Consider the following 24,885-nt stretch of genomic DNA (forward strand, 5'->3'; position numbering starts at 1 on the left):
TTCTGATCTGAGCATTCAGCTAACAGAGTTAAACCATACTTTTGATTGAGCAGTTTGGAAACACTCTGTCTGTAGAAAATGCAACTGGACATTCGTAGCGCTAAGTGGGTAATAGTGGAAAAAAGAATATGTTCAAATATAAACTACACAGAAGCATTGTATGAAACTTCTTTCTGTTCTGTGCATTCAACTAACAGAGTTGAACCTTACTTTTGATTGAGCCGTTCTGAAACACTGTTTCTGTAGAAACTGCAATTGGACATTCTGAGCGCTAAGAAGCCTATATTGGGAAAAAGAATGTCTACAAATAAAAACTACACAGAAGAATTGTGTGAAACTTCTTTCTGTTCTGTTTGTTCAACTAAAAGAGTTGAACCTTAGTTTTGATTGAGCCGTTCTGAAACACTCTTTCTGTAGAAAATGCAAGTGGAGATTCGGAGCGCTAACAGGGTAATAGTGGAAAAAGGAATGTCTCCAAATATAAACTACACAGAATCATTCTGTGAAACTTCTTTCTGATCTGTGCATTCAGCTAACAGAGTTAAACCATACTTTTGATTGAGCAGATCTGAACACTCTTTCTGTAGAAAATGCAACTGGACATTTGGAGCGCTAAGAGAGTAGTAGTGGAAAAAGGAATATATTCAAATATAAACTACACAGAAGCATTCTGTGAAACTTCTTTCTGATCTGAGCATTCAGCTAACAGAGTTAAACCATACTTTTGATTGAGCAGTTTTGAAACACTCTGTCTGTAGAAAATGCAACTGGACATTCGTAGCGCTAATTGGGTAATAGTGGAAAAAAGAATATGTTCAAATATAAACTACACAGAAGCATTGTATGAAACTTCTTTCTGTTCTGTGCATTCAACTAACAGAGTTGAACCTTACTTTTGATTGAGCCTTTCTGAAACACTCTTTCTGTAGAAACTGCAATTGGACATTCTGAGCGCTAAGAGGCCTCTATTGGGAAAAATAATATCTTCAAATAAAAACTACACAGAAGCATTGTGTGAAACTTATTTCTGATATGTTCATTAAGCTAACAGAGTTAAACCATACTTTTGATTGCGCAGTTCTGAACACTCTTTCTGTAGAAAATGCAAGTGGACATTCGGAGCGCTAAGAGTGTAATAGTGGAAAAAGGAATATATTCAAATATAAACTACACAGTAGCATTCTGTGAAAATGCTTTCTGTTCTGTGCATTCAACTAACAGAGTTGAACCTTACTTTTGATTGAGCCGTTCTGAAACACTCTTTCTGTAGAAACTGCAATTGGACATGCTAAGCGCTAAGAGGCCTACATTGGGAAAAAGAATATCTTCAAATAAAAACTACACAGATGCATTCTGTGAAACTTATTTCTGATCTGTAAATTCAGTTAAGAGAGGTAAAACATATTTTTGATTGAGCAGTTATGAAACACTCTTTTTGTAGAAAATGCAAGTGGAGATTCTGAGCGCTAAGAGGGTAATAGTGGAAAAAGGAATGTCTTCAAATATAAACTACACAGAATCATTCGGTGAAACTTCTTTCTGATCTGTGCATTCAGCTAACAGAGTTAAACCATACTTTTGATTGAGCAGATCTGAACACTCTTTCTGTGGAAAATGCAACTGGACATTTGGAGCGCTAAGAGCGTAGTAGTGGAAAAAGGAATATATTCAAATATAAACTACACAGAAGCATTCTGTGAAACTTCTTTCTGATCTGAGCATTCAGCTAACAGAGTTAAACCATACTTTTGATTGAGCAGTTTGGAAACACTCTGTCTGTAGAAAATGCAACTGGACATTCGTAGCGCTAAGTGGGTAATAGTGGAAAAAAGAATATGTTCAAATATAAACTACACAGAAGCATTGTATGAAACTTCTTTCTGTTCTGTGCATTCAACTAACAGAGTTGAACCTTACTTTTGATTGAGCCGTTCTGAAACACTCTTTCTGTAGAAACTGCAATTGGACATTCTGAGCGCTAAGAAGCCTATATTGGGAAAAAGAATGTCTACAAATAAAAACTACACAGAAGAATTGTGTGAAACTTCTTTCTGTTCTGTTTGTTCAACTAAAAGAGTTGAACCTTAGTTTTGATTGAGCCGTTCTGAAACACTCTTTCTGTAGAAAATGCAAGTGGAGATTCGGAGCGCTAACAGGGTAATAGTGGAAAAAGGAATGTCTCCAAATATAAACTACATAGAATCATTCTGTGAAACTTCTTTCTGATCTGTGCATTCAGCTAACAGAGTTAAACCATACTTTTGATTGAGCAGATCTGAACACTCTTTCTGTAGAAAATGCAACTGGACATTTGGAGCGCTAAGAGAGTAGTAGTGGAAAAAGGAATATATTCAAATATAAACTACACAGAAGCATTCTGTGAAACTTCTTTCTGATCTGAGCATTCAGCTAACAGAGTTAAACCATACTTTTGATTGAGCAGTTTTGAAACACTCTGTCTGTAGAAAACGCAACTGGACATTCGTAGCGCTAAGTGGGCAATAGTGGAAAAAAGAATATGTTCAAATATAAACTACACAGAAGCATTGTATGAAACTTCTTTCTGTTCTGTGCATTCAACTAACAGAGTTGAACCTTACTTTTGATTGAGCCTTTCTGAAACACTCTTTCTGTAGAAACTGCAATTGGACATTGTGAGCGCTAAGAGGCCACTATTGGGAAAAATAATATCTTCAAATAAAAACTACACAGAAGCATTGTGTGAAACTTATTTCTGATATGTTCATTAAGCTAACAGAGTTAAACCATACTTTTGATTGCGCAGTTCTGAACACTCTTTCTGTAGAAAATGCAAGTGGACATTCGGAGCGCTAAGAGGGTAATAGTGGAGAAAGGAATATATTCAAATATAAACTACACAGTAGCATTCTGTGAAAATTCTTTCTGTTCTGTGCATTCAACTAACAGAGTTGAACCTTACTTTTGATTGAGCCGTTCTGAAACACTCTATCTGTAGAAACTGCAATTGGACATGCTAAGCGCTAAGAGGCCTACATTGGGAAAAAGAATATCTTCAAATAAAAACTACACAGATGCATTCTGTGAAACTTATTTCTGATCTGTAAATTCAGTTAACAGAGATAAAACATATTTTTGATTGAGCAGTTATGAAACACTCTTTTTGTAGAAAATGCAAGTGGAGATTCGGAGCGCTAAGAGGGTAATAGTGGAAAAAGGAATGTCTTCAAATATAAACTACACGGAATCATTCGGTGAAACTTCTTTCTGATCTGTGCATTCAGCTAACAGAGTTAAACCATACTTTTGATTGAGCAGATCTGAACACTCTTTCTGTAGAAAATGCAACTGGACAATTGGAGCGCTAAGAGCGTAGTAGTGGAAAAACAATATATTCAAATATAAACTACACAGAAGCATTCTGTGAAACTTCTTTCTTATCTGAGCATTCAGCTAACAGAGTTAAACCATACTTTTGATTGAGCAGTTTTGAAACACTCTGTCTGTAGAAAATGCAACTGGACATTCGTAGCGCTAAGTGGGTAATAGTGGAAAAAAGAATATGTTCAAATATAAACTACACAGAAGCATTGTATGAAACTTCTTTCTGTTCTGTGCATTCAACTAACAGAGTTGAACCTTCCTTTTGATTGAGCCTTTCTGAAACACTCTTTCTGTAGAAACTGCAATTGGACATTCTGAGCGCTAAGAGGCCTATAATGGGAAAAAAAATATCTTCAAATAAAAACTACACAGAAGCATTGTGTGAAACTTATTTCTGATATGTTCATTAAGCTAACAGGGTTAAACCATACTTTTGATTGCGCAGTTCTGAACACTCTTTCTGTAGAAAATGCAAGTGGACATTCGGAGCGTTAAGAGGGTAATAGTGGAAAAAGGAATATATTCAAATATAAACTGCACAGTAGCATTCTGTGAAAATTCTTTCTGTTCTGTGCATTCAACTAACAGAGTGGAACCTTACTTTTGATTGAGCCGTTCTGAAACACTCTTTCTGTAGAAACTGCAATTGGACATGCTAAGCGCTAGGAGGCCTACATTGGGAAAAAGAATATCTTCAAATAAAAACTACACAGATGCATTCTGTGAAACTTATTTCTGATCTGTAAATTCAGTTAACAGAGATAAAACATATTTTTGATTGAGCAGTTATGAAACACTCTTTTTGTAGAAAATGCAAGTGGAGATTCGGAGCGCTAAGAGGGTAATAGTGGAAAAAGGAATGTCTTCAAATATAAACTACACAGAATCATTCGGTGAAACTTCTTTCTGATCTGTGCATTCAGCTAACAGAGTTAAACCATACTTTTGATTGAGCAGATCTGAACACTCTTTCTGTAGAAAATGCAACTGGACATTTGGAGCGCTAAAAGCGTAGTAGTGGAAAAAGGAATATATTCAAATATAAACTACACAGAAGCATTCTGTGAAACTTCTTTGTGATCTGAGCATTCAGCTAACAGAGTTAAACCATACTTTTGATTGAGCAGTTTTGAAACACTCTGTCTGTAGAAAATGCAACTGGACATTCGTAGCGCTAAGTGGGTAATAGTGGAAAAAAGAATATGTTCAAATATAAACTACACAGAAGCATTGTATGAAACTTCTTTCTGTTCTGTGCATTCAACTAACAGAGTTGAACCTTACTTTTGATTGAGCCGTTCTGAAACACTCTTTCTGTAGAAATTGCAATTGGACATTCTGAGCGCTAAGAGGCCTATATTGGGAAAAAGAATGTCTACAAATAAAAACTACACAGAAGAATTGTGTGAAACTTCTTTCTGTTCTGTTCGTTCAACTAAAAGAGTTGAACCTTAGTTTTGATTGAGCCGTTCTGAAACACTCTTTCTGTAGAAATTGAAGTGGAGATTCGGAGCGCTAAGAGGTTAATAGTGGAAAAAGGAATGTCTCCAAATATAAACTACACAGAATCATTCTGTGAAACTTCTTTCTGATCTGTGCATTCAGCTAACAGAGTTAAACCATACTTTTGATTGAGCAGATCTGAACACTCTTTCTGTATAAAATGCAACTGGACATTTGGAGCGCTAAGAGGGTAGTAGTGGAAAAAGGAATATATTCAAATATAAACTACACAGAAGCATTCTGTGAAACTTCTTTCTGATCTGAGCATTCAGCTAACAGAGTTAAACCATACTTTTGATTGAGCAGTTTTGAAACACTCTGTCTGTAGAAAATGCAACTGGACATTCGTAGCGCTAAGTGGGTAATAGTGGAAAAAAGAATATGTTCAAATATAAACTACACAGAAGCATTGTATGAAACTTCTTTCTGTTCTGTGCATTCAACTAACAGAGTTGAACCTTACTTTTGATTGAGCCTTTCTGAAACACTCTTTCTGTAGAAACTGCAATTGGACATTCTGAGCGCTAAGAGGCCTCTATTGGGAAAAATAATATCTTCAAATAAAAACTACACAGAAGCATTGTGTGAAACTTATTTCTGATATGTTCATTAAGCTAACAGAGTTAAACCATACTTTTGATTGCGCAGTTCTGAAAACTCTTTCTGTAGAAAATGCAAGTGGACATTCGGAGCGTTAAGAGGGTAATAGTGGAAAAAGGAATATATTCAAATATAAACTGCACAGTAGCATTCTGTGAAAATTCTTTCTGTTCTGTGCATTCAACTAACAGAGTGGAACCTTACTTTTGATTGAGCCGTTCTGAAACACTCTTTCTGTAGAAACTGCAATTGGACATGCTAAGCGCTAGGAGGCCTACATTGGGAAAAAGAATATCTTCAAATAAAAACTACACAGATGCATTCTGTGAAACTTATTTCTGATCTGTAAATTCAGTTAACAGAGATAAAACATATTTTTGATTGAGCAGTTATGAAACACTCTTTCTGTAGAAAATGCAAGTGGAGATTCGGAGCGCTAACAGGGTAATAGTGGAAAAAGGAATGTCTCCAAATATAAACTACACAGAATAATTCTTTGAAACTTCTTTCTGATCTGTGCATTCAGCTAATAGAATTAAACCATACTTTTTATTGAGCAGATCTGAACACTCTTTCTGTAGAAAATGCAACTGGACATTTGGAGCGCTAAGAGAGTAGTAGTGGAAAAAGGAATATATTCAAATATAAACTACACAGAAGCATTCTGTGAAACTTATTTCTGATCTGAGCATTCAGCTAACAGAGTTAAACCATACTTTTGATTGAGCAGTTTTGAAACACTCTGTCTGTAGAAAATGCAACTGGACATTCGTAGCGCCAAGTGGGTTATTGTGGAAAAAAGAATATGTTCAAATATAAACTACACAGAAACATTGTATGAAACTTCTTTCTGTTCTGTGCATTCAACTAACAGAGTTGAACCTTACTTTTGATTGAGCCTTTCTGAAACACTCTTTCTGTAGAAACTGCAATTGGACATTCTGAGCGCTAAGAGGCCTCTATTGGGAAAAATAATATCTTCAAATAAAAACTACACAGAAGCATTGTGTGAAACTTATTTCTGATATGTTCATTAAGCTAACAGAGTTAAACCATACTTTTGATTGCGCAGTTCTGAACACTCTTTCTGTAGAAAATGCAAGTGGACATTCGGAGCGCTAAGAGGGTAATAGTGGAAAAAGGAATATATTCAAATATAAACTACACAGTAGCATTCTGTGAAAATTCTTTCTGTTCTGTGCATTCAACTAACAGGGTTGAACCTTATTTTTGATTGAGCCGTTCTGAAACACTCTTTCTGTAGAAACTGCAATTGGACATGCTAAGCGCTAAGAGGCCTACATTGGGAAAAAGAATATCTTCAAATAAAAACTACACAGATGCATTCTGTGAAACTTATTTCTGATCTGTAAATTCAGTTAACAGAGATAAAACATATTTTTGATTGAGCAGTTATGAAACACTCTTTTTGTAGAAAATGCAAGTGGAGATTTGGAGCGCTAAGAGGGTAATAGTGGAAAAAGGAATGTCTTCAAATATAAACTACACAGAATCATTCGGTGAAACTTCTTTCTGATCTGTGCATTCAGCTAACAGTGTTAAACCATACTTTTGATTTTGCAGATCTGAACACTCTTTCTGTAGATAATGCAACTGGACATTTGGAGCGCTAAGAGCGTAGTAGTGGAAAAAGGAATATATTCAAATATAAACTACACAGAAGCATTCTGTGAAACTTCTTTCTGATCTGAGCATTCAGCTAACAGAGTTAAACCATACTTTTGATTGAGCAGTTTTGAAACACATTGTCTGTAGAAAATGCACCTGGACATTCGTAGCGCTAAGTGGGTAATAGTGGAAAAAAAATATGTTCAAATATAAACTACACAGAAGCATTGTATGAAACTTCTTTCTGTTCTGTGCATTCAACTAACAGAGGTGAACCTTACATTTGATTGAGCCGTTCTGAAACACTCTTTCTGTAGAAACTGCAATTGGACATTCTGAGCGCTAAGAGGCCTATATTGGGAAAAAGAATGTCTACAAATAAAAACTACACAGAAGAATTGTGTGAAACGTCTTTCTGTTCTGTTTGTTCAACTAAAAGAGTTGAACCTTAGTTTTGATTGAGCCATTCTGAAACACTCTTTCTGTAGAAAATGCAAGTGGAGATTCGGAGTGCTAAGAGGGTAATAGTGGAAAAAGGAATGTCTCCAAATATAAACTACACAGAATCATTCTGTGAAACTTCTTTCTGATCTGTGCATTCAGCTAACAGAGTTAAACCATACTTTTGATAGAGCAGATCTGAACACTCCTGCTGTAGAAAATGCAACTGGACATTTGGAGCGCTAAGAGAGTATTAGTGGAAAAAGGAATATATTCAAATATAAACTACACAGAAGCATTCTGTGAAACTTCTTTCTGATCTGAGCATTCAGCTAACAGAGTTAAACCATACTTTTGATTGAGCAGTTTTGAAACACTCTGTCTGTAGAAAATGCAACTGGACATTCGTAGCGCTAAGTGGGTAATAGTGGAAAAAAGAATATGTTCAAATATAAACTACACAGAAGCATTGTATGAAACTTCTTTCTGTTCTGTGCATTCAACTAACAGAGTTGAACCTTACTTTTGATTGAGCCGTTCTGAAACACTGTTTCTGTAGAAACTGCAATTGGACATTCTGAGCGCTAAGAAGCCTATATTAGGAAAAAGAATGTCTACAAATAAAAACTACACAGAAGAATTGTGTGAAACTTCTTTCTGTTCTGTTTGTTCAACTAAAAGAGTTGAACCTTAGTTTTGATTGAGCCGTTCTGAAACACTCTTTCTGTAGAAAATGCAAGTGGAGATTCGGAGCGCTAAGAGGGTAATAGTGGAAAAAGGAATGTCTCCAAATATAAACTACACAGAATCATTCTGTGAAACTTCTTTCTGATCTGTGCATTCAGCTAACAGAGTTAAACCATACTTTTGATTGAGCAGATCTGAACACTCTTTCTGTAGAAAATGCAACTGGACATTTGGAGCGCTAAGAGAGTAGTAGTGGAAAAAGGAATATATTCAAATATAAACTACACAGAAGCATTCTGTGAAACTTCTTTCTGATCTGAGCATTCAGCTAACAGAGTTAAACCATACTTTTGATTGAGCAGTTTTGAAACACTCTGTCTGTAGAAAATGCAACTGGACATTCGTAGCGCTAATTGGGTAATAGTGGAAAAAAGAATATGTTCAAATATAAACTACACAGAAGCATTGTATGAAACTTCTTTCTGTTCTGTGCATTCAACTAACAGAGTTGAACCTTACTTTTGATTGAGCCTTTCTGAAACACTCTTTCTGTAGAAACTGCAATTGGACATTCTGAGCGCTAAGAGGCCTCTATTGGGAAAAATAATATCTTCAAATAAAAACTACACAGAAGCATTGTGTGAAACTTATTTCTGATATGTTCATTAAGCTAACAGAGTTAAACCATACTTTTGATTGCGCAGTTCTGAACACTCTTTCTGTAGAAAATGCAAGTGGACATTCGGAGCGCTAAGAGTGTAATAGTGGAAAAAGGAATATATTCAAATATAAACTACACAGTAGCATTCTGTGAAAATTCTTTCTGTTCTGTGCATTCAACTAACAGAGTTGAACCTTACTTTTGATTGAGCCGTTCTGAAACACTCTTTCTGTAGAAACTGCAATTGGACATGCTAAGCGCTAAGAGGCCTACATTGGGAAAAAGAATATCTTCAAATAAAAACTACACAGATGCATTCTGTGAAACTTATTTCTGATCTGTAAATTCAGTTAACAGAGATAAAACATATTTTTGATTGAGCAGTTATGAAACACTCTTTTTGTAGAAAATGCAAGTGGAGATTCGGAGCGCTAAGAGGGTAATAGTGGAAAAAGGAATGTCTTCAAATATAAACTACACAGAATCATTCGGTGAAACTTCTTTCTGATCTGTGCATTCAGCTAACAGAGTTAAACCATACTTTTGATTGAGCAGATCTGAACACTCTTTCCGTGGAAAATGCAACTGGACATTTGGAGCGCTAAGAGCGTAGTAGTGGAAAAAGGAATATATTCAAATATAAACTACACAGAAGCATTCTGTGAAACTTCTTTCTGATCTGAGCATTCAGCTAACAGAGTTAAACCATACTTTTGATTGAGCAGTTTGGAAACACTCTGTCTGTAGAAAATGCAACTGGACATTCGTAGCGCTAAGTGGGTAATAGTGGAAAAAAGAATATGTTCAAATATAAACTACACAGAAGCATTGTATGAAACTTCTTTCTGTTCTGTGCATTCAACTAACAGAGTTGAACCTTACTTTTGATTGAGCCGTTCTGAAACACTGTTTCTGTAGAAACTGCAATTGGACATTCTGAGCGCTAAGAAGCCTATATTGGGAAAAAGAATGTCTACAAATAAAAACTACACAGAAGAATTGTGTGAAACTTCTTTCTGTTCTGTTTGTTCAACTAAAAGAGTTGAACCTTAGTTTTGATTGAGCCGTTCTGAAACACTCTTTCTGTAGAAAATGCAAGTGGAGATTCGGAGCGCTAACAGGGTAATAGTGGAAAAAGGAATGTCTCCAAATATAAACTACACAGAATCATTCTGTGAAACTTCTTTCTGATCTGTGCATTCAGCTAACAGAGTTAAACCATACTTTTGATTGAGCAGATCTGAACACTCTTTCTGTAGAAAATGCAACTGGACATTTGGAGCGCTAAGAGAGTAGTAGTGGAAAAAGGAATATATTCAAATATAAACTACACAGAAGCATTCTGTGAAACTTCTTTCTGATCTGAGCATTCAGCTAACAGAGTTAAACCATACTTTGGATTGAGCAGTTTTGAAACACTCTGTCTGTAGAAAATGCAACTGGACATTCGTAGCGCTAAGTGGGTAATAGTGGAAAAAAGAATATGTTCAAATATAAACTACACAGAAGCATTGTATGAAACTTCTTTCTGTTCTGTGCATTCAACTAACAGAGTTGAACCTTACTTTTGATTGAGCCTTTCTGAAACACTCCTTCTGTAGAAACTGCAATTGGACATTCTGAGCGCTAAGAGGCCCCTATTGGGAAAAATAATATCTTCAAATAAAAACTACACAGAAGCATTGTGTGAAACTTATTTCTGATATGTTCATTAAGCTAACAGAGTTAAACCATACTTTTGATTGCGCAGTTCTGAACACTCTTTCTGTAGAAAATGCAAGTGGACATTCGGAGCGCTAAGAGGGTAATAGTGGAGAAAGGAATATATTCAAATATAAACTACACAGTAGCATTCTGTGAAAATACTTTCTGTTCTGTGCATTCAACTAACAGAGTTGAACCTTACTTTTGATTGAGCCGTTCTGAAACACTCTTTCTGTAGAAACTGCAATTGGACATGCTAAGCGCTAAGAGGCCTACATTGGGAAAAAGAATATCTTCAAATAAAAACTACACAGATGCATTCTGTGAAACTTATTTCTGATCTGTAAATTCAGTTAACAGAGATAAAACATATTTTTGATTGAGCAGTTATGAAACACTCTTTTTGTAGAAAATGCAAGTGGAGATTCGGAGCGCTAAGAGGGTAATAGTGGAAAAAGGAATGTCTTCAAATATAAACTACACGGAATCATTCGGTGAAACTTCTTTCTGATCTGTGCATTCAGCTAACAGAGTTAAACCATACTTGTGATTGAGCAGATCTGAACACTCTTTCTGTAGAAAATGCAACTGGACAATTTGAGCGCTAAGAGCGTAGTAGTGGAAAAACAATATATTCAAATATAAACTACACAGAAGCATTCTGTGAAAATTCTTTCTGATCTGAGCATTCAGCTAACAGAGTTAAACCATTCTTTTGATTGAGCAGTTTTGAAACACTCTGTCTGTAGAAAATGCAACTGGACATTCGTAGCGCTAAGTGGGTAATAGTGGAAAAAAGAATATGTTCAAATATAAACTACACAGAAGCATTGTATGAAACTTCTTTCTGTTCTGTGCATTCAACTAACAGAGTTGAACCTTACTTTTGATTGAGCCTTTCTGAAACACTCTTTCTGTAGAAACTGCAATTGGACATTCTGAGCGCTAAGAGGCCTATAATGGGAAAAATAATATCTTCAAACAAAAACTACACAGAAGCATTGTGTGAAACTTATTTCTGATATGTTCATTAAGCTAACAGGGTTAAACCATACTTTTGATTGCGCAGTTCTGAACACTCTTTCTGTAGAAAATGCAAGTGGACATTCGGAGCGTTAAGAGGGTAATAGTGGAAAAAGGAATATATTCAAATATAAACTGCACAGTAGCATTCTGTGAAAATTCTTTCTGTTCTGTGCATTCAACTAACAGAGTGGAACCTTACTTTTGATTGAGCCGTTCTGAAACACTCTTTCTGTAGAAACTGCAATTGTACATGCTAAGCGCTAGGAGGCCTACATTGGGAAAAAGAATATCTTCAAATAAAAACTACACAGATGCATTCTGTGAAACTTATTTCTGATCTGTAAATTCAGTTAACAGAGATAAAACATATTTTTGATTGAGCAGTTATGAAACACTCTTTTTGTAGAAAATGCAAGTGGAGATTCGGAGCGCTAAGAGGGTAATAGTGGAAAAAGGAATGTCTTCAAATATAAACTACACAGAATCATTCGGTGAAACTTCTTTCTGATCTGTGCATTCAGCTAACAGAGTTAAACCATACTTTTGATTGAGCAGATCTGAACACTCTTTCTGTAGAAAATGCAACTGGACATTTGGAGCGCTAAAAGCGTAGTAGTGGAAAAAGGAATATATTCAAATATAAACTACACAGAAGCATTCTGTGAAACTTCTTTCTGATCTGAGCATTCAGCTAACAGAGTTAAACCATACTTTTGATTGAGCAGTTTTGAAACACTCTGTCTGTAGAAAATGCAACTGGACATTCGTAGCGCTAAGTGGGTAATAGTGGAAAAAAGAATATGTTCAAATATAAACTACACAGAAGCATTGTATGAAACTTCTTTCTGTTCTGTGCATTCACCTAACAGAGTTGAACCTTGCTTTTGATTGAGCCGTTCTGAAACACTCTTTCTGTAGAAACTGCAATTGGACATTCTGAGCGCTAAGAGGCCTATATTGGGAAAAAGAATGTCTACAAATAAAAACTACACAGAAGAATTGTGTGAAACTTCTTTCTGTTCTGTTCGTTCAACTAAAAGAGTTGAACCTTAGTTTTGATTGAGCCGTTCTGAAACACTCTTTCTGTAGAAATTGAAGTGGAGATTCGGAGCGCTAAGAGGTTAATAGTGGAATAAGGAATGTCTCCAAATATAAACTACACAGAATCATTCTGTGAAACTTCTTTCTGATCTGTGCATTCAGCTAACAGAGTTAAACCATACTTTTGATTGAGCAGATCTGAACACTCTTTCTGTATAAAATGCAACTGGACATTTGGAGCGCTAAGAGGGTAATAGTGGAAAAAGGAATATATTCAAATATAAACTACACAGAAGCATTCTGTGAAACTTCTTTCTGATCTGAGCATTCAGCTAACAGAGTTAAAACATACTTTTGATTGAGCAGTTTGGAAACACTCTGTCTGTAGAAAATGCAACTGGACATTCGTAGCGCTAAGTGGGTAATAGTGGAAAAAAGAATATGTTCAAATATAAACTACACAGACGCATTGTATGAAACTTCTTTCTGTTCTGTGCATTCAACTAACAGAGTTGAACCTTACTTTTGATTGAGCCTTTCTGAAACACTCTTTCTGTAGAAACTGCAATTGGACATTCTGAGCGCTAAGAGGCCTATATTGGGAAAAAGAATGTCTACAAATAAAAACTACACAGAAGAATTGTGTGAAACGTCTTTCTGTTCTGTTTGTTCAACTAAAAGAGTTGAACCTTAGTTTTGATTGAGCCATTCTGAAACACTCTTTCTGTAGAAAATGCAAGTGGAGATTCGGAGTGCTAAGAGGGTAATAGTGGAAAAGGGAATGTCTCCAAATATAAACTACACAGAATCATTCTTTGAAACTTCTTTCTGATCTGTGCATTCAGCTAACAGAGTTAAACCATACTTTTGATTGAGCAGATCTGAACACTCCTGCTGTAGAAAATGCAACTGGACATTTGGAGCGCTAAGAGAGTAGTAGTGGAAAAGGAATATATTCAAATATAAACTACACAGAAGCATTCTGTGAAACTTCTTTCTGATCTGAGCATTCAGCTAACAGAGTTAAACCATACTTTTGATTGAGCAGTTTTGAAACACTCTGTCTGTAGAAAATGCAACTGGACATTCGTAGCGCTAAGTGGGTAATAGTGGAAAAAAGAATATGTTCAAATATAAACTACACAGAAGCATTGTATGAAACTTCTTTCTGTTCTGTGCATTCAACTAACAGAGTTGAACCTTACTTTTGATTGAGCCTTTCTGAAACACTCTTTCTGTAGAAAGTGCAATTGGACATTCTGAGCGCTAAGAGGCCTCTATTGGGAAAAATAATATCTTCAAATAAAAACTACACAGAAGCATTGTGTGAAACTTATTTCTGATATGTTCATTAAGCTAACAGAGTTAAACCATACTTTTGATTGCGCAGTTCTGAACACTCTTTCTGTAGAAAATGCAAGTGGACATTCGGAGCGCTAAGAGTGTAATAGTGGAAAAAGGAATATATTCAAATATAAACTACACAGTAGCATTCTGTGAAAATTCTTTCTGTTCTGTGCATTCAACTAACAGAGTTGAACCTTACTTTTGATTGAGCCGTTCTGAAACACTCTTTCTGTAGAAACTGCAATTGGACATGCTAAGCGCTAAGAGGCCTACATTGGGAAAAAGAATATCTTCAAATAAAAACTACACAGATGCATTCTGTGAAACTTATTTCTGATCTGTAAATTCAGTTAAGAGAGATAAAACATATTTTTGATTGAGCAGTTATGAAACACTCTTTTTGTAGAAAATGCAAGTGGAGATTCGGAGCGCTAAGAGGGTAATAGTGGAAAAAGGAATGTCTTCAAATATAAACTACACAGAATCATTCGGTGAAACTTCTTTCTGATCTGTGCATTCAGCTAACAGAGTTAAACCATACTTTTGATTGAGCAGATCTGAACACTCTTTCTGTAGAAAATGCAACTGGACATTTGGAGCGCTAAGAGCGTAGTAGTGGAAAAAGGAATATATTCAAATATAAACTACACAGAAGCATTCTGTGAAACTTCTTTCTGATCTGAGCATTCAGCTAACAGAGTTAAACCATACTTTTGATTGAGCAGTTTGGAAACACTCTGTCTGTAGAAAATGCAACTGGACATTCGTAGCGCTAAGTGGGTAATAGTGGAAAAAAGAATATGTTCAAATATAAACTACACAGAAGCATTGTATGAAACTTCTTTCTGTTCTGTGCATTCAACTAACAGAGTTGAACCTTACTTTTGATTGAGCCGTTCTGAAACACTGTTTCTGTAGAAACTGCAATTGGACATTCTGAGCGCTAAGAAGCCTATATTGGGAAAAAGAATGTCTACAAATAAAAACTACACAGAAGAATTGTGTGAAACTTCTTTCTGTTCTGTTTGTTCAACTAAAAGAGTTGAACCTTAGTTTTGATTGAGCCGTTCTGAAACACTCTTTCTGTAGAAAATGCAAGTGGAGATTCGGAGCGCTAACAGGGTAATAGTGGAAAAAGGAATGTCTCCAAATATAAACTACACAGAATCATTCTGTGAAACTTCTTTCTGATCTGTGCATTTAGCTAACAGAGTTAAACCATACTTTTGATTGAGCAGATCTGAACACTCTTTCTGTAGAAAATGCAACTGGACATTTGGAGCGCTAAGAGAGTAGTAGTGGAAAAAGGAATATATTCAAATATAAACTACACAGAAGCATTCTGTGAAACTTCTTTCTGATCTGAGCATTCAGCTAACAGAGTTAAACCATACTTTTGATTGAGCAGTTTTGAAACACTCTGTCTGTAGAAAATGCAACTGGACATTCGTAGCGCTAATTGGGTAATAGTGGAAAAAAGAATATGTTCAAATATAAACTACACAGAAGCATTGTATGAAACTTCTTTCTGTTCTGTGCATTCAACTAACAGAGTTGAACCTTACTTTTGATTGAGCCTTTCTGAAACACTCTTTCTGTAGAAACTGCAATTGGACATTCTGAGCGCTAAGAGGCCTCTATTGGGAAAAATAATATCTTCAAATAAAAATTACACAGAAGCACTGTGTGAAACTTATTTCTGATATGTTCATTAAGCTAACAGAGTTAAACCATACTTTTGATTGCGCAGTTCTGAACACTCTTTCTGTAGAAAATACAAGTGGACATTCGGAGCGCTAAGAGTGTAATAGTGGAAAAAGGAATATATTCAAATATAAACTACACAGTAGCATTCTGTGAAAATTCTTCCTGTTCTGTGCATTCAACTAACAGAGTTGAACCTTACTTTTGATTGAGCCGTTCTGAAACACTCTTTCTGTAGAAACTGCAATTGGACATGCTAAGCGCTAAGAGGCCTACATTGGGAAAAAGAATATCTTCAAATAAAAACTACACAGATGCATTCTGTGAAACTTATTTCTGATCTGTAAATTCAGTTAAGAGAGATAAAACATATTTTTGATTGAGCAGTTATGAAACACTCTTTTTGTAGAAAATGCAAGTGGAGATTCGGAGCGCTAAGGGGGTAATAGTGGAAAAAGGAATGTCTTCAAATATAAACTACACAGAATCATTCGGTGAAACTTCTTTCTGATCTGTGCATTCAGCTAACAGAGTTAAACCATACTTTTGATTGAGCAGATCTGAACACTCTTTCTGTAGAAAATGCAACTGGACATTTGGAGCGCTAAGAGCGTAGTAGTGGAAAAAGGAATATATTCAAATATAAACTACACAGAAGCATTCTGTGAAACTTCTTTCTGATCTGAGCATTCAGCTAACAGAGTTAAACCATACTTTTGATTGAGCAGTTTGGAAACACTCTGTCTGTAGAAAATGCAACTGGACATTCGTAGCGCTAAGTGGGTAATAGTGGAAAAAAGAATATGTTCAAATATAAACTACACAGAAGCATTGTATGAAACTTCTTTCTGTTCTGTGCATTCAACTAACAGAGTTGAACCTTACTTTTGATTGAGCCGTTCTGAAACACTGTTTCTGTAGAAACTGCAATTGGACATTCTGAGCGCTAAGAAGCCTATATTGGGAAAAAGAATGTCTACAAATAAAAACTACACAGAAGAATTGTGTGAAACTTCTTTCTGTTCTGTTTGTTCAACTAAAAGAGTTGAACATTAGTTTTGATTGAGCCGTTCTGAAACACTCTTTCTGTAGAAAATGCAAGTGGAGATTCGGAGCGCTAACAGGGTAATAGTGGAAAAAGGAATGTCTCCAAATATAAACTACACAGAATCATTCTGTGAAACTTCTTTCTGATCTGTGCATTCAGCTAACAGAGTTAAACCATACTTTTGATTGAGCAGATCTGAACACTCTTTCTGTAGAAAATGCAACTGGACATTTTGAGCGCTAAGAGAGTAGTAGTGGAAAAAGGAATATATTCAAATATAAACTACACAGAAGCATTCTGTGAAACTTCTTTCTGATCTGAACATTCAGCTAACAGAGTTAAACCATACTTTTGATTGAGCAGTTTTGAAACACTCTGTCTGTAGAAAATGCAACTGGACATTCGTAGCGCTAATTGGGTAATAGTGGAAAAAAGAATATGTTCAAATATAAACTACACAGAAGCATTGTATGAAACTTCTTTCTGTTCTGTGCATTCAACTAACAGAGTTGAACCTTACTTTTGATTGAGCCTTTCTGAAACACTCTTTCTGTAGAAACTGCAATTGTACATTCTGAGCGCTAAGAGGCCTCTATTGGGAAAAATAATATCTTCAAATAAAAACTACACAGAAGCATTGTGTGAAACTTATTTCTGATATGTTCATTAAGCTAACAGAGTTAAACCATACTTTTGATTGCGCAGTTCTGAACACTCTTTCTGTAGAAAATGCAAGTGGACATTCGGAGCGCTAAGAGTGTAATAGTGGAAAAAGGAATATATTCAAATATAAACTACACAGTAGCATTCTGTGAAAATTCTTTCTGTTCTGTGCATTCAACTAACAGAGTTGAACCTTACTTTTGATTGAGCCGTTCTGAAACACTCTTTCTGTAGAAACTGCAATTGGACATGCTAAGCGCTAAGAGGCCTACATTGGGAAAAAGAATATCTTCAAATAAAAACTACACAGATGCATTCTGTGAAACTTATTTCTGATCTGTAAATTCAGTTAAGAGAGATAAAACATATTTTTGATTGAGCAGTTATGAAACACACTTTTTGTAGAAAATGCAAGTGGAGATTCGGAGCGCTAAGAGGGTAATAGTGGAAAAAGGAATGTCTTCAAATATAAACTACACAGAATCATTCGGTGAAACTTCTTTCGGATCTGTGCATTCAGCTAACAGAGTTAAACCATACTTTTGATTGAGCAGATCTGAACACTCTTTCTGTGGAAAATGCAACTGGACATTTGGAGCGCTAAGAGCGTAGTAGTGGAAAAAGGAATATATTCAAATATAAACTACACAGAAGCATTCTGTGAAACTTCTTTCTGATCTGAGCATTCAGCTAACAGAGTTAAACCATACTTTTGATTGAGCAGTTTGGAAACACTCTGTCTGTAGAAAATGCAACTGGACATTCGTAGCGCTAAGTGGGTAATAGTGGAAAAAAGAATATGTTCAAATATAAACTACACAGAAGCATTGTATGAAACATCTTTCTGTTCTGTGCATTCAACTAACAGAGTTGAACCTTACTTTTGATTGAGCCGTTCTGAAACACTGTTTCTGTAGAAACTGCAATTGGACATTCTGAGCGCTAAGAAGCCTATATTGGGAAAAAGAATGTCTACAAATAAAAACTACACAGAAGAATTGTGTGAAACTTCTTTCTGTTCTGTTTGTTCAACTAAAAGAGTTGAACCTTAGTTTTGATTGAGCCGTTCTGAAACACTCTTTCTGTAGAAAATGCAAGTGGAGGTTCGGAGCGCTAACAGGGTAATAGTGGAAAAAGGAATGTCTCCAAATATAAACTACACAGAATCATTCTGTGAAACTTCTTTCTGATCTGTGCATTCAGCTAACAGAGTTAAACCATACTTTTGATTGAGCAGATCTGAACACTCTTTCTGTAGAAAATGCAACTGGACATTTGGAGCGCTAAGAGAGTAGTAGTGGAAAAAGGAATATATTCAAATATAAACTACACAGAAGCATTCTGTGAAACTTCTTTCTGATCTGAGCATTCAGCTAACAGAGTTAAACCATACTTTTGATTGAGCAGTTTTGAAACACTCTGTCTGTAGAAAATGCAACTGGACATTCGTAGCGCTAATTGGGTAATAGTGGAAAAAATAATATGTTCAAATATAAACTACACAGAAGCATTGTATGAAACTTCTTTCTGTTCTGTGCATTCAACTAACAGAGTTGAACCTTACTTTTGATTGAGCCTTTCTGAAACACTCTTTCTGTAGAAACTGCAATTGGACATTCTGAGCGCTAAGAGGCCTCTATTGGGAAAAATAATATCTTCAAATAAAAACTACACAGAAGCATTGTGTGAAACTTATTTCTGATATGTTCATTAAGCTAACAGAGTTAAACCATACTTTTGATTGCGCAGTTCTGAACACTCTTTCTGTAGAAAATGCAAGTGGACATTCGGAGCGCTAAGAGTGTAATAGTGGAAAAAGGAATATATTCAAATATAAACTACACAGTAGCATTCTGTGAAAATTCTTTCTGTTCTGTGCATTCAACTAACAGAGTTGAACCTTACTTTTGATTGAGCCGTTCTGAAACACTCTTTCTGTAGAAACTGCAATTGGACATGCTAAGCGCTAAGAGGCCTACATTGGGAAAAAGAATATCTTCAAATAAAAACTACACAGATGCATTCTGTGAAACTTATTTCTGATCTGTAAATTCAGTTAAGAGAGATAAAACATATTTTTGATTGAGCAGTTATGAAACACTCTTTTTGTAGAAAATGCAAGTGGAGATTCGGAGCGCTAAGAGGGTAATAGTGGAAAAAGGAATGTCTTCAAATATAAACTACACAGAATCATTCGGTGAAACTTCTTTCTGATCTGTGCATTCAGCTAACAGAGTTAAACCATACTTTTGATTGAGCAGATCTGAACACTCTTTCTGTAGAAAATGCAACTGGACATTTGGAGCGCTAAGAGCGTAGTAGTGGAAAAAGGAATATATTCAAATATAAACTACACAGAAGCATTCTGTGAAACTTCTTTCTGATCTGAGCATTCAGCTAACAGAGTTAAACCATACTTTTGATTGAGCAGTTTGGAAACACTCTGTCTGTAGAAAATGCAACTGGACATTCGTAGCGCTAAGTGGGTAATAGTGGAAAAAAGAATATGTTCAAATATAAACTACACAGAAGCATTGTATGAAACTTCTTTCTGTTCTGTGCATTCAACTAACAGAGTTGAACCTTACTTTTGATTGAGCCGTTCTGAAACACTGTTTCTGTAGAAACTGCAATTGGACATTCTGAGCGCTAAGAAGCCTATATTGGGAAAAAGAATGTCTACAAATAAAAACTACAGAGAAGAATTGTGTGAAACTTCTTTCTGTTCTGTTTGTTCAACTAAAAGAGTTGAACCTTAGTTTTGATTGAGCCGTTCTGAAACACTCTTTCTGTAGAAAATGCAAGTGGAGATTCGGAGCGCTAACAGGGTAATAGTGGAAAAAGGAATGTCTCCAAATATAAACTACACAGAATCATTCTGTGAAACTTCTTTCTGATCTGTGCATTCAGCTAACAGAGTTAAACCATACTTTTGATTGAGCAGATCTGAACACTCTTTCTGTAGAAAATGCAAGTGGACATTTGGAGCGCTAAGAGAGTAGTAGTGGAAAAAGGAATATATTCAAATATAAACTACACAGAAGCATTCTGTGAAACTTCTTTCTGATCTGAGAATTCAGCTAACAGAGTTAAACCATACTTTTGATTGAGCAGTTTTGAAACACTCTGTCTGTAGAAAATGCAACTGGACATTCGTAGCGCTAAGTGGGTAATAGTGGAAAAAAGAATATGTTCAAATATAAACTACACAGAAGCATTGTATGAAACTTCTTTCTGTTCTGTGCATTCAACTAACAGAGTTGAACCTTACTTTTGATTGAGCCTTTCTGAAACACTCTTTCTGTAGAAACTGCAATTGGACATTCTGAGCGCTAAGAGGCCTCTATTGGGAAAAAAAATATCTTCAAATAAAAACTACACAGAAGCATTGTGTGAAACTTATTTCTGATATGTTCATTAAGCTAACAGAGTTAAACCATACTTTTGATTGCGCAGTTCTGAACACTCTTTCTGTAGAAAATGCAAGTGGACATTCGGAGCGTTAAGAGGGTAATAGTGGAAAAAGGAATATATTCAAATATAAACTGCACAGTAGCATTCTGTGAAAAATCTTTCTGTTCTGTGCATTCAACTAACAGAGTGGAACCTTACTTTTGATTGAGCCGTTCTGAAACACTCTTTCTGTAGAAACTGCAATTGGACATGCTAAGCGCTAGGAGGCCTACATTGGGAAAAAGAATATCTTCAAATAAAAACTACACAGATGCATTCTGTGAAACTTATTTCTGATCTGTAATTTCAGTTAACAGAGATAAAACATATTTTTGATTGAGCAGTTATGAAACACTCTTTTTGTAGAAAATGCAAGTGGAGGTTCGGAGCGCTAAGAGGGTAATAGTGGAAACAGGAATGTCTTCAAATATAAACTACACAGAATCATTCGGTGAAACTTCTTTCTGATCTGTGCATTCAGCTAACAGAGTTAAACCATACTTTTGATTGAGCAGATCTGAACACTCTTTCTGTGGAAAATGCAACTGGACATTTGGAGCGCTAAGAGCGTAGTAGTGGAAAAAGGAATATATTCAAATATAAACTACACAGAAGCATTCTGTGAAACTTCTTTCTGATCTGAGCATTCAGCTAACAGAGTTAAACCATACTTTTGATTGAGCAGTTTGGAAACACTCTGTCTGTAGAAAATGCAACTGGACATTCGTAGCGCTAAGTGGGTAATAGTGGAAAAAAGAATATGTTCAAATATAAACTACACAGAAGCATTGTATGAAACTTCTTTCTGTTCTGTGCATTCAACTAACAGAGTTGAACCTTACTTTTGATTGAGCCGTTCTGAAACACTGTTTCTGTAGAAACTGCAATTGGACATTCTGAGCGCTAAGAAGCCTATATTGGGAAAAAGAATGTCTACAAATAAAAACTACACAGAAGAATTGTGTGAAACTTCTTTCTGTTCTGTTTGTTCAACTAAAAGAGTTGAACCTTAGTTTTGATTGAGCCGTTCTGAAACACTCTTTCTGTAGAAAATGCAAGTGGAGATTCGGAGCGCTAACAGGGTAATAGTGGAAAAAGGAATGTCTCCAAATATAAACTACACAGAATCATTCTGTGAAACTTCTTTCTGATCTGTGCATTCAGCTAACAGAGTTAAACCATACTTTTGATTGAGCAAATCTGAACACTCTTTCTGTAGAAAATGCAACTGGACATTTGGAGCGCTAAGAGAGTAGTAGTGGAAAAAGGAATATATTCAAATATAAACTACACAGAAGCATTCTGTGAAACTTCTTTCTGATCTGAGCATTCAGCTAACAGAGTTAAACCATACTTTTGATTGAGCAGTTTTGAAACACTCTGTCTGTGGAAAATGCAACTGGACATTCGTAGCGCTAAGTGGGTAATAGTGGAAAAAAGAATATGTTCAAATATAAACTACACAGAAGCATTGTATGAAACTTCTTTCTGTTCTGTGCATTCAACTAACAGAGTTGAACCTTACTTTTGATTGAGCCTTTCTGAAACACTCTTTCTGTAGAAACTGCAATTGGACATTCTGAGCGCTAAGAGGCCTCTATTGGGAAAAATAATATCTTCAAATAAAAACTACACAGAAGCATTGTGTGAAACTTATTTCTGATATGTTCATTAAGCTAACAGAGTTAAACCATACTTTTGATTGCGCAGTTCTGAACACTCTTTCTGTAGAAAATGCAAGTGGACATTCGGAGCGCTAAGAGGGTAATAGTGGAAAAAGGAATATATTCAAATATAAACTGCACAGTAGCATTCTGTGAAAATTCTTTCTGTTCTGTGCATTCAACTAACAGAGTGGAACCTTACTTTTGATTGAGCCGTTCTGAAACACTCTTTCTGTAGAAACTGCAATTGGACATGCTAAGCGCTAGGAGGCCTACATTGGGAAAAAGAATATCTTCAAATAAAAACTACACAGATGCATTCTGTGAAACTTATTTCTGATCTGTAAATTCAGTTAACAGAGATAAAACATATTTTTGATTGAGCAGTTATGAAACACTCTTTCTGTAGAAAATGCAAGTGGAGATTCGGAGCGCTAACAGGGTAATAGTGGAAAAAGGAATGTCTCCAAATATAAACTACACAGAATAATTCTTTGAAACTTCTTTCTGATCGGTGCATTCAGCTAATAGAGTTAAACCATACTTTTGATTGAGCAGATCTGAACACTCTTTCTGTAGAAAATGCAACTGGACATTTGGAGCGCTAAGAGAGTAGTAGTGGAAAAAGGAATATATTCAAATATAAACTACACAGAAGCATTCTGTGAAACTTATTTCTGATCTGAGCATTCAGCTAACAGAGTTAAACCATACTTTTGATTGAGCAGTTTTGAAACACTCTGTCTGTAGAAAATGCAACTGGACATTCGTAGCGCCAAGTGGGTTATTGTGGAAAAAAGAATATGTTCAAATATAAACTACACAGAAACATTGTATGAAACTTCTTTCTGTTCTGTGCATTCAACTAACAGAGTTGAACCTTACTTTTGATTGAGCCTTTCTGAAACACTCTTTCTGTAGAAACTGCAATTGGACATTCTGAGCGCTAAGAGGCCTCTATTGGGAAAAATAATATCTTTAAATAAAAACTACACAGAAGCATTGTGTGAAACTTATTTCTGATATGTTCATTAAGCTAACAGAGTTAAACCATACTTTTGATTGCGCAGTTCTGAACACTCTTTCTGTAGAAAATGCAAGTGGACATTCGGAGCGCTAAGAGTGTAATAGTGGAAAAAGGAATATATTCAAATATAAACTACACAGTAGCATTCTGTGAAAATTCTTTCTGTTCTGTGCATTCAACTAACAGAGTTGAACCTTACTTTTGATTGAGCCGTTCTGAAACACTCTTTCTGTAGAAACTGCAATTGGACATGCTAAGCGCTAAGAGGCCTACATTGGGAAAAAGAATATCTTCAAATAAAAACTACACAGATGCATTCTGTGAAACTTATTTCTGATCTGTAAATTCAGTTAAGAGAGATAAAACATATTTTTGATTGAGCAGTTATGAAACACTCTTTTTGTAGAAAATGCAAGTGGAGATTCGGAGCGCTAAGAGGGTAATAGTGGAAAAAGGAATGTCTTCAAATATAAACTACACAGAATCATTCGGTGAAACTTCTTTCTGATCTGTGCATTCAGCTAACAGAGTTAAACCATACTTTTGATTGAGCAGATCTGAACACTCTTTCTGTAGAAAATGCAACTGGACATTTGGAGCGCTAAGAGCGTAGTAGTGGAAAAAGGAATATATTCAAATATAAACTACACAGAAGCATTCTGTGAAACTTCTTTCTGATCTGAGCATTCAGCTAACAGAGTTAAACCATACTTTTGATTGAGCAGTTTGGAAACACTCTGTCTGTAGAAAATGCAACTGGACATTCGTAGCGCTAAGTGGGTAATAGTGGAAAAAAGAATATGTTCAAATATAAACTACACAGAAGCATTGTATGAAACTTCTTTCTGTTCTGTGCATTCAACTAACAGAGTTGAACCTTACTTTTGATTGAGCCGTTCTGAAACACTGTTTCTGTAGAAACTGCAATTGGACATTCTGAGCGCTAAGAAGCCTATATTGGGAAAAAGAATGTCTACAAATAAAAACTACACAGAAGAATTGTGTGAAACTTCTTTCTGTTCTGTTTGTTCAACTAAAAGAGTTGAACCTTAGTTTTGATTGAGCCGTTCTGAAACACTCTTTCTGTAGAAAATGCAAGTGGAGATTCGGAGCGCTAACAGGGTAATAGTGGAAAAAGGAATGTCTCCAAATATAAACTACACAGAATCATTCTGTGAAACTTCTTTCTGATCTGTGCATTCAGCTAACAGAGTTAAACCATACTTTTGATTGAGCAGATCTGAACACTCTTTCTGTAGAAAATGCAACTGGACATTTTGAGCGCTAAGAGAGTAGTAGTGGAAAAAGGAATATATTCAAATAT

The sequence above is a fragment of the Symphalangus syndactylus genome, chromosome 6 (assembly GCF_028878055.3).
Source record: "Symphalangus syndactylus isolate Jambi chromosome 6, NHGRI_mSymSyn1-v2.1_pri, whole genome shotgun sequence".
Classification (NCBI taxonomy): domain Eukaryota; kingdom Metazoa; phylum Chordata; class Mammalia; order Primates; family Hylobatidae; genus Symphalangus; species Symphalangus syndactylus.